We start from the raw sequence: 14,905 nt of genomic DNA, 5'->3' as shown, positions 1-14,905 counted from the left end.
AGACGTGCCTGACCTTAGACGTATCTCTGTACTTTCAGCTTTGTGGCCAGTAAGTGTCACTTTTTATTAAGTTAATTTCATCTGGGTTTTTGGTCACATGCCATCTCCCCCACCCCCCAAAAGACCCAGTGATATCCACGGGAAAGCATTCTTTGGTGCTTTGTCCATCAGGAAAACGTGGATGGGAATGTTTAAGTGCTAAGAGTATTTGCAACCACTAGTTGACGTCTATAATCATGAACGCTGATGTATGAACAGATGATCTGGCAAGCCAGAGGATGCTCACAGGTGTGGCTGCCTCTACTAAAGGTACCTGAAATTCATCTCAGACAAGACGAACATGAGAAGCAAAAGAACTCTTACTAGCTGTGTGACTTCAGCCAAGTTTCTTGACATAAGTCTCAGTTTCCTCATTTTAAAAGGAGGCTAATTAAGACAGTTATGTTAAACTATACACTTTTGTGTGTGGTACGATGCCTGGCACAGAGTAGGCCCTCAAGAAATATTAGCTGTTGTGTTACTAAGATGCTATCCATCTTCATCTATACTGCAAAGCCATAATGTTTCTCCCTTCTCTTCCTTAATCCAAATCCTGTGTGTTCTTCAAGTCTTACCACCTCCTCCAGGAAAATCTTCCTGATTACTTCAACACAAAATGTAGTGACTATTTTCTTATCTGAATTTCCAAGCCCTTTAGTTTGCACATTGTGTCTAATGCCCCATCATACTGTGTCATAAACTGAATTTCCAGTAGTGAGCTGGAGTCAGCTCACATCAGCTTGTGAGAGCTAACTGTTAAATTTTCAGGAATTTTGAGAGGTGGTTATTAAACAGCCATTATTAAAATTTAAATTACATAAAATTATACTTAAATAAATTATATTAAAAGCAAAGGTAGCAAACACTCAAAATATAACACTTCCTAGCTATTTGTCTTATATTTTACTATGACTGATGCCCTTCAGGTTTTTTTTGTCTGTTATACGTGTATGGAGGAAATAATATAAAACGGAGGGGTACCGTCCTCTCTTTCCGACGTCACATGCTGTGACATCATGTTGGCAACTTGCGATCAGTCATGACAGGAGAGTTTACACCACAAAAATCAGCAAATGCAAATCCAGGCTCTCTCTCCACTCCCAAACCACAGAGCCGTTGTTAAATGTTCACTGGCATACCACTGCTTTTAACTTCTTCACGTTTGTAAACTGCTCTAATGAGTTCATTAGCTCTTTGACAATAGTGCTGTTTCACATTTCTCTTTGTCCTCTGTGTTGTTCAACATAGCACTGCATACACAGTAGGTGCTAAACATTTTGCCACGTGCTAGAAGCCTAGAAAGAGGCAATCGTTTCACAAAGAAGAGTTGGCTATGGCTACGTCTATGTGACCTGATGCATTTAAAAATACTGCCCACACAAACACCTTGCAGGTCTATCACTGCTTGAGTTGTAAACAATGGAGAAAATGCCAACTGTGAAAGTAGAGTAAAAATATTATAGCCTGACAGTCAGAGTGGATGCATACTGACACCAAGAGCTGAGATCACTCAAATTCATGTCATAGGGAATGGTCAAAAAAAAAAAAAAAATCAGTATTTTTTCAGAGAAAGGAAAAATTATAGATGCGCAGAGGGCAGTAAAAAATGTCTTCAAATAGTTGAAAGGCTATCACAAAAGGAGAAGATTGGATATGTTCTGTATTACACTACACAGTCATACCAGAACCAACGTTTAGATGCTAGGATATAACTAAGCAGGACCCTGTGGGGCTTCCCGGAACAGACCCCTTCCCCATATCCTCTGCTGTAGCTCCTCTCTGAAGTACCTAGATAACAGTATCTGATGCACATTTCCTGAGTTGTTTCACAGGTGCTAAAACACCCACCAAATGAAAGGAATTAACTACTTGATGACCATGAACCCCCCAGACCTACCGGCATCTAACGACTGACAATGTTAACCCCTATGACACCGTCCTGTTACCTCACCATCACCCAATCAGAGAACTGTGCACTAGCAGATCACATACCCTGGAATGCCCCTCTCTTACCTTGCCTTTAAAGATGCTTTGCTGAAACCCATCGGGAAGTTTGGGCTTTTTGAGTACTACCTGTCACGGACTCCTTGTATGACGCCTTACAATAAACGCTGCACTTTCCTTCACCACAACCTGATGTCAGGAGATTGGCTTGACTGCACGGGCAAGCAGACCCAAGTCTGGTTCTATAATAAGGAGAGGCACATTTTGATATAATGAAGAAGAAGAGTCCTACAGAGATGACTGAAGATGGGCAGAATGAGAAGCAATGAATTCCTGCCTCAGTGTTACTTAAAACACGTACACTGGTCACAGAGCTTGGATAATAAATAAGTTAATGGGCCAGTAATGGTTCTCAACTGGGGCCACGACTGCCCCCTAGGGGTGTTTGGAAATTCACCGAGGCACTTAGTGAAGGGGGTGGGATGCAAGGCAAAGGATGTCTCCATACAACAAATAACTCTACTACCCAACATGCAAATCATGCTCCCACTGAGAAACAGCAGGCTAGACAAGTCCTGGAGGGCATGTTTCAGTTAATGTTCAATAATCAATCATTTGGTTGAGCAAGTAAGTTTCAGCCACTCTAGGGTTAACTGCACAAGATGAAGCTTTCTCTTGCAAGAGGCTTGAGACTAGAAGAGGGAGATAAGGAAATAAGTAACCAGTTTCAAGAGAGTCATACATGGCTAATCTAGAAATGTGAACAGGTGCTGAAAGAACAGAGTGCTCCTCTAACTACTGGAGTGTGGCTGGGTTATACAAAGAGGGGGAAAGGCCTCTCAGAGGTGGTAGTGCCTTCTAGTTGGGTTTTATAGAGTATGCACAGGAGTTCACGAGTTGGATGAAGGAGTTTCAGGTGCAGAAAACAGTACGTGTAAAGGAACAGAAGTGTGAGGGAACCTGGCACTAGCATTCTAGGAAGGCAATTCACTAAAATTTTTTTTTTGCAGTAGTTACATATGGGGCACCTGCGTATTTTTTAAGCACCTCCAGTGTTTATAGTGCCGCTACAGAGGGTGCCGTAAGAACCTAAGTACAGCGTGAGTGAAGGCTGAGCATGAGTACTGCGGAGAAGAGAGACTGGGGTGTTTGGGAAATGTCCCTTCCAACCCTGAGAATCTTTAAACTTTCCGGATGCAAGAGGGGAGTTGTGGCCAGGATCCCATATGATGAGCAGAGACCTAGACCGTCATCTAGTGTATTCTCCTCCTTCTGCCCATCCACTCTGCTCCAGCAACATGGCCTTTCTTTCTGCTGCTTGATCTGATGGCTAAGCTCGTTCCCACCTCAGGGTAACTGCACATGCTCTTCCCTTTGCCTGAAACACTCCTTCCTAGATAGTCACACAGTTGGTTCCTTCTCCACTTGAGATCTCCTCCTCAAAGGGGCCCTCCCTGTCCATCCAATATGAAACAGCATTATCTGTCTCCATCACTAGAATGTAGTTCTATGAGCGCAGGGCCTCTTCCATCTCATTACTTGTACATTGCAGAGCTAGTAGTCAGTAGGCTATTCATACATATCTGGACATCCCATCCTACAACAGATGATAGACAAACAGAAAATAGATCAGAGGAGAGCACCTAGGATAATTAGGACACCCTGAGCCACAGGATACGAAGGAGGAACTGGTGTGTGTGTGTGTCCTTCTAGTAGCCTGGGATGAGACTAGAACTAACTCGGAAACCAGGTCTTTTGAGAGAAAATTATAGGACGTGGGATATTTAGCCCAGTGAAAAGTACTCTCAAATGGTGCATACTCTTTTCAAATATCAGGAGGGCATCACACGGAAAAAGAACTGGAATTCCTCTGAACTGATCCCCAAGGGGAAAGACCACGGGGTAGAAGCCACATGAGAGAAAGGGAGATGTCAGCTCTACACAAGAAAGGGCACTAACAGGCAAAGTGGCAGGCAAAGTTCAGAAGGTTCCGACTTCCATCAGTGGAGCTGTTTAGCAGAAGCTAGCCAGCCAACCAACCCAACAGAGACGAAAAGCTCAAGCCTCAGGCAGGAGAGCAGACCAAAAAGCTAACATGTGTATGTCACTTACTGCATGCCAGCAGCACTACTGGAGGTACACCAAAAATAACTCATTTAACCCTTACAACAATCCGCAGGGACAAGTGCCGTTATCATTTTACAGTAGAACAAACTGAGATGCGGAAGTCTGATAACTTGACCAAGATCACCTTTCTCGTAAGTGGCACTTACAAAAGAAAAAAGACCTTTAATGTCTCCAGTAATTCTTTTTATGCCCTCTATTAACTAGAAGTGAGGTGATATCCTACTTTTGTCATCTCCTGGGCAAAACATGACAGAATGTCTAAGTATGACTGCCAGCCACCACGCGGTAAAGGCTGTAGATGGTACCTAACACAGCACTTGCCCAGAACACCTGTGCTGAATGAGGGACATGCCCTATGTCATAGCCCATGTGTCTTTACTTTTTATTGCTCATCTCCTCCTATATTCCAGACCCATAAGGGAAGGGATTTCTTTTGTTGACTGCTGGATCCTCAAGTGTTAAATAGATATTTGAAAAGAAAGGAAAGAAGCGAAGGAGGAAGAAAAGTATCTTCATGGGTCCTCTACTTCGGGCTCTGCACATTACGCTCTCTGTGGCCCCGTTCACTTGAACCTACCAAGAGGAAGAAAGCCCTGGGAGCCCAGATCTCAGACAAACTCAACATGTAGCCCTTGTGGTTTTGAAAAGAATCTGTCACCAACAGTTTGGTTTCTACATTAAAAGAAAAAACAAGCATCTTTCAAGCAAGTAGCTGAAGCACGGATAAAAGTTGAGAGTACTTCTCTCAGTAACTGTCAAAATCCCACTCTGCTTAAATGTAATAAAACAGAGTCAATACTAAAATGAATAAAATGCTGTTTTTCCCCAGTCACTACCATCTAATAAAGGTGTTTTTATTCTATTTATGATATAAATTATATTACTTAGTACCCAAGAGAGCTATTTTGGCTGTAAGAGGTAATCTTTTTCTAATTTAATGACAGAGGGGGAAAAAATCATGCACGACTAAAATAACTACAACACAGGCTATCCAGAAGACTACATCTTGTGAGGGGCTACAGACATGCCAGTGCCTGTTCAAGTATTAAAATTAACAGGCTTAAATTTTTTCATCTACTATGTATTCAGTTTGCCTTCTCCCAGACCCCGAAAGCCCACACCATCTTCCTCATGAATATTTAATGTCTTTTCCCGGGAAGTCAACTCTGCAGCCACCCCTCCAGAACAAGAACTGTAAACAAGGCTGAAGGGAAAAGTGAGACAGGAAGGTGAGGCAAGAGCAAATGCAAAAGGACAGGTGGCTAAGAAAAGCAGAGCACACCAGAGTCACCCTCCAAGGAGGAGAGAGAAACAACTGGAACCCAGAAGTGAGCAGATGCATTGTGGAGGCATTTAAAGCTCTCATACTTTATCCAAATGGAGAAATGGGTTCTGTTTTGAGGCAAAGGGGAAGCTTATGAATACTTTACAGTCTGTGCATTAGAGCCTAGTCAGAGTGAATAGACTGCATCCTTTGCGTGAGTAAGCCACTCCCTGGTCAGTGGTTAGAAATTTTAAATGTCTTCCCTGAAGCAAACTTCCCAGGGGCGGTGGAGTCACCAATAAGGTGGTTTAGAGGCAGATCGGAGGAATAATGAACGACTTCGTAAGCATCCATTAGGCCCATGAGTATACTTGGCCCCCAAATAGAGTTGAGCAGAAAACCATTAGTGCAGCCCCATTCTGAAGCTGTGTGAAGACAATTGTGGAAGGGCTTAAAGAGGAAACCCTCTTCTCGCCCAGACCATCATCATCTTCTACCTCAAGTTGGGATGGGATTCCTGGGAATTGATTTTGTCTAGAAAACAGGGGTCGGCACCATTTATTAAAATTCAAATTGTTGAATCAAAATTTCCAGAGAGAAGAACGTCCTTTTCTAATACCCAGGCCCCATGATTAAGGCCAGGCTACTATCACAGCACGTTTTTCTTTCTAGTGAGTAAGAGAAGTGCTGGGCCTGAGTGCCAGACTCTGTAGAGTTCTGTAGGAAAGGCATATGCCTTGCCTTGAGATTGCTCAGGGCTAACGAAATTCCATGCCTAACTTATTTCATTAAAGTGGCATTTGGTTTCAGGTTATTTTATAGTTTAGGTTCCCCCAGAAGGAGATCTAGAGGTGGAGATCAGAATGTAACTGGGAAGTGATTCGGGGAAACATCAGTAAAAACATGAGGCAGGGAAAAGGAAGAAAGTTAATCAAGGGGTCATCATCAATTGGTTACCAGCATGGGCAACTGGAGCTCACCCCCACTGAGGAATTCTGAGAAGCAGCCTCATAGTTCCCGCACCTGAGGAAGGAGGTGCTGGTGTTTTCAAACACCAACTGCCGTCACATCCGCTGCTGGGGGCGGAGGGAGGGCCTTACTTGCCAGGCACCTCCAGCCTGCACGGCTGCGGTGGGAGGGCAGAGAAAGCTCGGAGAAGAGAAGCCGGCGCTAACACTGAAAGTCAGGTGCGGTGTGCACGGAAGTGGCACAGGCCGAGGCGACGTAGGAAGGGCAGCAGTTACAGCTGCTGCTACAAGAACAAGAGTCAGAAAGGAGACACAAGTGCCAGCACCTGGAGGTGGACCACAGGGCGAGCTATGAGTGCTCAACATTCAGATACCGATATCTGTTGGTTTCAACCGCAACCAGAATGGTCACTGGACTTCTATCCATTTCAGCAGCAGCAGTAGTACGGCTGAGTGCCCAGGATGCTTAAGTGTGGGACAAAACTGGATTGCTCTGCTTAATAAAAGGAGTGGAATTTGAAGACCCCTAAGAGAATCAGGGAAGGAAACCGAAGTCTAATTTACTAGGTATTGTGTGAAGGTTGAGGAGGAGAAAAAAATCATTCTGCTCCCCACCCCAAGCACAGCAGCTGTGTAGAAAAGACTGGAGGAAAGAAATATGTAATGGGGGATCTGTAATACAGTTTTTCTTGTGTTTTGATGTGACATGAGTGCATGGCCATACATTAAACTCCCTCTCCTCCTATTCTTCAAAATCTTCAGTAGAAACTACATTATTTACCAATGCTTTGGTCTGAGCTGATTCTAGGTACGCTCAGAAAGTCACGGAGTTCTAATCTCTCTGGGGCACAGAATGACAATGGGACAGCTGACATCAGGTTACATCACTGTTCAGAGCACTTTCTTATATACCAAAGTCCTAAAACAAGTGACCTGCAAGCTAATTTAGTCTCAGATGTAGATTTTTGCTCCCACCCTACCCCCAACTTCCAGCTATTTTTAAAAATTGGTACCAACATTTTTCATATAAGAGATTTCACATTAAATTTCTGACTTCTCATGGAACACAAAACAAAAGATGTTAGCATTCACTGGGATAATCACCAAGCAATAATTAGCCAACTAGTATGCATTATTTAGATTGTAACAATCCCTACCACTCTTGTTCCCCAAACATCACATTTGCACTGATTTTTCCTTTCCCAGCAAAAATGGGACTATCAAAAATGGAAAAAGGAAAACTACTGAAAGTACTTCATAATTCTAGGAAAAAAAGGAATGCGTGCTTCTCCATGGAAGTGAAGAACAATCCTTGTTTAAAACAAAAAGTGTGCATTAAACGTGAGGTTTCTAGAGTCCTTGAGGGTGACCTCTGTGCTCAGAAAAGATTAGTCTGATGGTGCTTGGGTTTTAAATATTAATGTTGGATTTATTCAAGTTCCAAATTTACCTAGTTTTTCCTTAAGCTTCTCATTTCAGCTTACAAATTTAATTCTATTTATAATCTAGTAAATTTTAGCAATTGCTTTTAAGAGGACCTAGAGGAACATTTAGCTTCATTTATAAACAGCTAATTAAAGCTCTTCAAACATTTAAAAATTCATTTATAAATTTAATGTATTTGATTTCCTTTAAGTATTTCAATTGTCTGACTTAAAACTTTCCTGAGTAATTAAATAAACCTCTTAAATCAAATAAACTTATAAACATAGTGAATCAAGTTCTTCTAAATATTCCAACACTGTAGATTAATTTAGTAATATTTCAACCTAAAACCACAAGTCTAAATCAATTACTCAATTATACATTTTAAATTGGAATTACGAAACTGATGTTACTCTACCAGATCAAATTCTCTTAAATATTATAAAAACTTTAAATACCAAACACACACAGATTCCTTTTTTAACACAAAAGCTCCTTGTGTTAAGTTTTGATTCTCTTAAATATTTATATATTTAATTTAAAACCTTTCTGGCTAAAAAAAGATTACAACTTTTCCAGCTAATAAACATAGCTATTGATTTTGACCAGGACACTCATTGGATTCTTGTTGGTAAAACTCATAGGACATCCTGAGTCCTATTTATACTCTACATGAGGGACTTCAAACTAAAGTTGGTGGTCACATACCTGGTTCTTAAGATTTTAGTCACATCATTTCTAAATTTCAAATCAGATTAGAGTCTATAACTGCCACTCAGATGGTTATACCACTTTGACTGAATTACATGTTTCTTCGGATATTGATATCTCCTCTTTTAAGTCTGAAGACCTATGTCTTAACAGCAGAATACATATTCTTTTCCTATATTTCCTACCTCTGCCCCAATACTCTTATGGACATTAAAATGATATCCAAATGGATTTTGGACATTCCAGACCCACTTCTGTCTATTTAGTCACGATGTCGAAGACAGTTGTACTGACAGTGCTATGTGGAAAGACGACGCCAGGCCCCCTACTCATCTGTTACTGGTAGGAATTCACTTTGGCCAACTATGAGCTACACCTACAAGACAGGAAATCCAAAGACTGTTAACAATGGACCTCAGGCAAGCAGTAAAACTGCTCAAGTTAAAATGGTGGGTAAAAGAGAGATGTATGATTTAATTATTCTTAATGTTTTTAGGAGTCCCCAACCCTTTAGAGAATCTGATAAAAGTTTTAGACCCTCTGCACAGAAAAACACCCAAGCCCTTTAATTAATAATGTCCAAGACTTCACATTTCCCTTGACATTCATAAATGGATACCAAGTGAAAAAAAAACAAACAAAACAAAAAACCCTTGGACTAGATGGATCTTTAAAGTCCTTTCCCAACATGGTTCTGAAAACATAATCTATCAAAGTGACATATTACAGAGGAGAGGTCAGAAATTTGTTTCAGAGGATTGATTTTCAAAATGACTAATCTAGAGAGCTCACTGAGTCACAACAGAATAGAGTTCAATGGAGACTGGATGGAGTAATTTTCTTATAAAAGTTCATAGTCTGTTCTAATTTTCATTAAACATGTATGTCATAGGTAGGGTGTAGTGAAAAAATTAACCTATAAGGTCAAAAAATTTTTTTATTATACTCAGCATTCAGAAGCAGCAGTGAGGAAAATTTTTATGAGGTGTCTTCCAAGTAGGTGAAGGGCTTTTATGCAATGGAAGATAGTAAGTTTGGCTGCCGTCTTTCCTAAAATTTTAAGATACAGGAAGTTTTTGGTTGGTTGTGTTTTTGGTTGGTTGGTTTTTTTGAATGAGTTACTGAAGACAAAACAGAAACAACTTCTCTGGAAGTCACAACCTCCAATATTCCTCATCTGTCTGGGATAATTAAGGGTTACTGAATAGCATGAGGAAGAACTACGTGTTTTGTGAATGAATGAATGAATGACGTCTTAATAGTCCTTTCAAACCCGTAATTTGACATATATCTTGTAGTTTTCCATGAGCTTCAGCAGCTGTTTCATCTATACACACTATACCATAATATTTACCAAATAGAAATAATTCTGCACCACATTATTGTACTTTTAGCGTCTACATTTTATCTAATAATGTCAATGCTGTTGAGTTAAAATTCCACACTGATAGCACAAGTTTAAAGAAAGATTTACAGCTACCTTAGGCTTTCTGTGTCCCCTTTGTGCTAAAAGCTCAAGGCAAACTTCTAACCTGGTTTTTACCTTCTGCAGTATTTTTAGAGGTGTGGTGTGGTTTTGAAACTATTTTATCTACAGAGCCCCCAGAGCTAGGACTCCTGTGTTGAACACATTTAAGTCTTAGGTTTAAGCTGCCTGGCTTTTAGAGTAACACAGAAAACAAAGCTCTGATGCATGAGGCCGTCAACAAAAGCAACATGCTTTCTTTAAAGTTTCAGTTCAAGAAAGGTTTGCCATACAGAAAGGTCTTTGCTTTCTGAGACTTTTTCACTCAAAAGCTCTCATTTTACATCACGTTTTTAAAAAAATCTTTATTGTCGTTGGTTGAAAGTGGAATCACCAAGGTGCCTACAAAACAATGGGGTTGTAGCGAAATGAAAGGCAGGAGGCTTGAACTCTGCAACCTTGGGCAAGTCCTTAAACCTCTATGGCAGAAATAGTGAGAGTAAAACCTAGGACAGAGAGAGAGCAAGAGGAGATGGAGTAAATGTCTTCACCATTTGGACAGCTACCATAAGGCTGGCTCTGGAAGGAGGGTTCATACCTCCTCTAAAAGCATTAGAGTTTGATTTTTCTTTTTGTAATGCAATTAAAGATATGTCCATGAGATGGGCTAAACCCAAGGATTCAGAGTCTGAGGTGCTTTTGTCCCTTCCTGCAGAGACATTCCTCATCAGGGAAGAAGGTGGCAAATCTTCCATCTTCTCCCTGCAGGAAAAGGGGCCTAGAGGTAAAAACAACTTCTATCAGCCTCCTCTGCACTGTTGAAGCCAAACCTGTCAATATTTCAGTAAACGTTTCATTTTTACCCTCGCTTCCTCTAGGGCCAAGTCCTTTTTTCAGTACCGCACATTTTTCATAGAACATTCCGATTAACAATTTGAAAAAACAATGCTTCATGTTTATGTTAAACATGTCGTATGTTAGAACCTAAAATCAGGATATGCAAACCCATAAAATGAAAGCAAAATGACATGTGAAGATACACTGGAAAATGTATTTTAGTCCAATCATATATAAAATCCAGAAACAATGCTAACTCAGCAAAAAATGCATTTATTCATCTATCCACTCATCCAATTAGTATTCATTCACTCATTCATTTATTCAGTCATCATATACTAAGCTCCTATTATGTGACAGGCACTGAGTGTAAAAAGGTGAAAGAAAAAGACACTCTTTCAAGGAGACACTGCCTGGAATCCGGCAGAGACAAAACACTGATCATAAGATTGTATGTTAGAAGATTACAGGTGATGCTCTGGGAGCAATGGAAAGGCATACCTAGCTCAGATAGGGAGGGGGTGGGAGCTCTAAAGTCTTCTTGGATAGTTTTAAAGGATAAGCAGGAATTACTTGGGTAAAAGGAAAACAGCATTTTAAAGTTAACAGTTTTTTCATAGATAACAACAGAACACATTTCTAGTACACAAAACTTTTCCAAGTCTAATATAACCCTGTGAGATTCAGATCTGATCTGAGCACAGCCAATCAAATTCTCTCTCTGAAGATCACAGGAAGTTGGCATGATTTTTCCTAACACAGGCCCCAGTGATTCCTCTGATGGCCCAGCTGACAAACAGGGCAAACTCTATGGCATCTCAAAGAAATTTGGCTAGGAAAAGACAGCAATTAAAATCCCATCTCTCTTGTGCAGCGTGCATGCACACAACCACACAGACACTAATAAGAGTCCCAGAATCCTAAAACCCCATCCTTGCAAAGGAACATTCACATCCCCTTCAACCAGTGAAGTAAATTAAAAAACAAGGGAAACTTTCTTTTAGAAATAATTGAAATACTTAACAAGGAAGATTAATTCTTGAGACTCTTTGCATATTGCAAGTAAGCCAGAGGAGCTGTACTTTGTCTTTCCTACTTGAAGTCACTTTTGTTTTCAGCACACTGTACTTTTATTAATATTAATTAGAACATACTTCCTGCCAGAGTTTAGCATTTCCAGATTATTTCTGTAGGTACTGATTTAATGGCACTGACGTTAAGCTTTCTATCCACTGGGTCACATAAAAGTCAACTAAAATGGGCTGCATTAAGAGAAGAGTGTTGAAAATCAAAAGGAGTGGGAGGGCAGAAGAAAGACTGTCAATGTGCTTAGCCCGCTGCACACACAGGGTAGCAGGTGCTGACTCCAGTTATTAGCACAGCTTGTTCAAGGTCTACTGAGAGTTTCCACTGAGCCTCCTCCTGATGGGAAAAAGCTCAGGAAGGAGGAGAAGGCTACAGTCTATCTTCTCTAATCTCACAGGCTTTGAATCGGATATTCCTATCTCAGTGGAAGAGAGAAACAAGCCAGTCTCCAAATCAGTTCTTTGAGACTTTCCCAAGGGCTTTGCCATCCTAGTGAAACTTAGGCATTTCTGCAGGAAGCACAGATTCACAGCTCTTTCAGGAGGAGAGCATAAAGGCATGAAGTGATGACCAAGAGTGTAGCCTTTCTAAGGTCACCTTGAATCAGTTAGTGCTTAAATTCTGCAGGAACCAGACAAGTAATTGAGGGAAGCAAGTATGGACACTACTGTAAGAGAGTGAAGAGGACTGTGGCAATCTGGAGAGTTCGGGCTCTACTGAAAGGGCAGCCACTGTTCAACCTCAGCCCAACGTTTTGTCATAACAGCATGGAGGTCCAGGATGGACAAATCTTCTGATATTTCAAGAGAAGTAGAAATATAAATTTTAATGTGAACTTCCCCAACTTTGAAATGTTGGCAACAAACGTAAAACACATCCAGGTCAAACAAAATACACCTGGTGCCAGATGCAGCTGAGAGACCAATGGTTCGTACCATGTGATCAAAGTTTTAAGGCAAGGGTTTGGAGATCATCTCAGCAGCAGGAAGTACGACGAAGTAGAGGGCCCGCTAGAACTTAGGCACCTGAAATGCTACTCTAACCCAGAAGGGCCTGCAGAAGATTACCAGCTAGCCTTGGGTATAAATGCCTTTTATGTTTCCTCTTCTTTTCTCAAAGCAAACTTAATATTGGGTTCAATATTTCCAAGGAAGAGAAATAAAAAGGGGCCTCGTTTTGATATTTTTTAAGGATTTCTGGGGCATGTGGCACTATCAAATCGTTTGCACTGAATATCTACACTCAGTCTTCTTTATTGAAATAAATGTGTTCGTTGAGTTTTCTCTGCTTCTCAAGATGACTTACTCTCAGAGATATTAGGGCTGATCTGAGTCTCCTGATTAGTTTTATCGACAGAATAAGGGTTTTTTAACCTGGCTTTCTTCAGTGTTTCAGGGACTGTATGTAAGAATGATTTCCACACACAAGGATACCACAGCTGAACTGCGTGGGGTCAAAAGTTGTTCAGGGCTAAAAATCATATTTAAGGGCTTCACAGCCACTGAGCCTGGCTCTGCGAAGTGGGCAGTCTGCGAAGTGGGTGAGGGATGGAAAGTGCTTTATTCTGGACAGGCAGGGGTTGAGCCTTTCATTCTGAGAATCTGCAGCAATGCAGGGCACAGGCTTGAGAAGAGTGAAGGACTGTAGTCGAGTGGATTCATGTGTTCGTCCAGTAAAAATTTATTTAACGCCTACTGCAAAGCCAGGAATTGTTCTACGTGCTGGGGAACAGCAGCAAGTTAAACACGGTTTCTGCCACCACTGAAAAAACCATTCTCAACAAAAAAATGTATACTGTAACGTCAGACAGTACCAAGTGCCACAAGAGAGAAAGGACAGAAGAATAAATGAGTCATGACTGGATAATAGGCTGCTTCAGAAAGTTTTCTCTAAGATCACAGAGAGCATTTCCTGGTTATGGCAAGGAGCAAGAAACGCTGTTGCAACCCAGCCTTCACATCCCCCCTCACCCTGGAAGGACAAAGCACAGTTTGAAACCCAGCTAAACTAGTTGAAACTCATGTTCTTAGGCAGACTTAGACTCCCTGGGCTTCAGTTTCTTCACCTGTACAACGGGGATAATTGTACACCCATTGTACAATAATAATTGAAATAATCACCCGCCACAAAGGTTAAATGTGGTTTACACGTGACAATGACGTGACGTGCTGTAAAGAGAGCTATGGACAGAGTTAGCACCGCATTAACTGAAATCATTTTCACCACTGTCCCCAGCACAGCGTCCGCCGCCTCCAAGCAATCCCTTAGTTGAAATCAGCTCCTCTCCCTTTTTTGTCTCCCTCAGATTCATGGCATGGAGTGGCTGGGAACATGCACGTCTGTGTTCCCAGCCAGCTCTTCTGTAGGAGGGTGTTATATTGGAGACATGCTGGAGTTGAGGGAGGCTAAAGAATTCTTTTTGAACCAAAGTAAAGAGCAAAGTTAGCTCTTTTCTCTTCTTTGTTTCCACACAGAGTTAAAATTTACACACTAATGAAGAATTAGAAAGCAACTTTCAAAGGCACTTGTTGGACTGTACTATTTCCTACAGAGGATTTCTTTGTGGTCAAAACAAAAACTTCCTATTTCCGTTAAAGAAAAAACTAAGAAAAAATTAACAGAATAGAATTCTATTAAATAGAATCCTGTTAAACAGAATCCTTCGAAATGGTATTGCTCTAATGGGACTTGACTTTGATTTATATGGGTTGATGACTGCCAAAAAGTTGAATGATAAAATTTTCCAATGCAAAACTAATAACTTCAGTGAAATGGATAAAATGCTCCAAATATATGTGATGAATAAATTCTAACACTAGTTGAATGCTGACTGCCAGATTTTTACAAAGGTTGTTGAAAATGGTCCCTTTAGCAATGCAGGTGAGAGAAAAGTAGTGAAACTGATTTCAAATTAAATTTGCAAACTTAATCGAACAGCTGGCTTACTTATATTTGGCCAAATATGAATTTAATAGATTTTTCTCACTTACCATTGAAAAGAATGTGTGTTAGTCTCCTGAAAAACTGCCCCTAGGAAAT

At 40.8% G+C, this 14,905-nt stretch overlaps 1 protein-coding gene across 1 annotated transcript in view; it reads right to left on the bottom strand.

Moving 5' to 3' along the window:
- ELAVL2 (ELAV like RNA binding protein 2) overlaps positions 1-14,905 on the bottom strand; it is a 250,598-nt gene that overhangs the window by 43,580 nt on the left and 192,113 nt on the right. The window contains exon 9 of the mRNA XM_089913122.1: positions 1-14,905. This exon is cut by the window's left edge and continues 13,780 nt beyond it. The gene's annotated coding sequence lies outside the window, so the exon portion shown is untranslated.

The sequence above is a fragment of the Delphinapterus leucas genome, chromosome 6, assembly GCF_059928025.1.
Source record: "Delphinapterus leucas isolate spDelLeu-1000000601 "Yukka" chromosome 6, BTC_Dleu_Yukka2, whole genome shotgun sequence".
Taxonomy (NCBI): domain Eukaryota; kingdom Metazoa; phylum Chordata; class Mammalia; order Artiodactyla; family Monodontidae; genus Delphinapterus; species Delphinapterus leucas.
The sequence above is the reverse complement of the archived record's forward strand: the minus strand, read 5'-3'. Positions and strand labels throughout refer to the sequence as shown.